This window comes from Notothenia coriiceps, unplaced genomic scaffold (assembly GCF_000735185.1).
Source record: "Notothenia coriiceps isolate Sejong01 unplaced genomic scaffold, NC01 NC01_scaffold00000492, whole genome shotgun sequence".
Classification (NCBI taxonomy): domain Eukaryota; kingdom Metazoa; phylum Chordata; class Actinopteri; order Perciformes; family Nototheniidae; genus Notothenia; species Notothenia coriiceps.
In genome coordinates, this window is record NW_011333193.1 from 160,018 (window position 1) to 160,485 (window position 468).

Consider the following 468-nt stretch of genomic DNA (forward strand, 5'->3'; position numbering starts at 1 on the left):
TACATTACACTGAGGAACAAAAGTGTCCAAATTAGAGACAGCAATGCATATCTTGGGATCAAATTAGCCTCTTCATGTAAAAAAAACAGATGATAGCAATGTGGACTGTCCCCAGTATGAGGCATGGTGACAAAGAAATGCGGGGGTTCCCAAAGAGAAGGACAGCTTCCAGAGCGCTACAAACACTTAAGAATTTTTTGTTGTGGTAAAGTAAAGCCAATTTTCTCACGTGTGGCCGCAATGACTATTACATTGCCCATATATTAATTGTGATAAAGTAATCATACGCAATGTAATGAAGCAATGTCGTTTTTTCATATATGTAGTTGGGTGTGACAAGGACTAATTTTATGATAAAATAAAGTCTGATACCTGTCACACAATAACGAGTCTCCCGGACTCCCGCCTAGTTCCAGTCTTAGTAGTCTCGGCTACTCCTGGTGGAGGAGAGGACATAAATTCTCTATG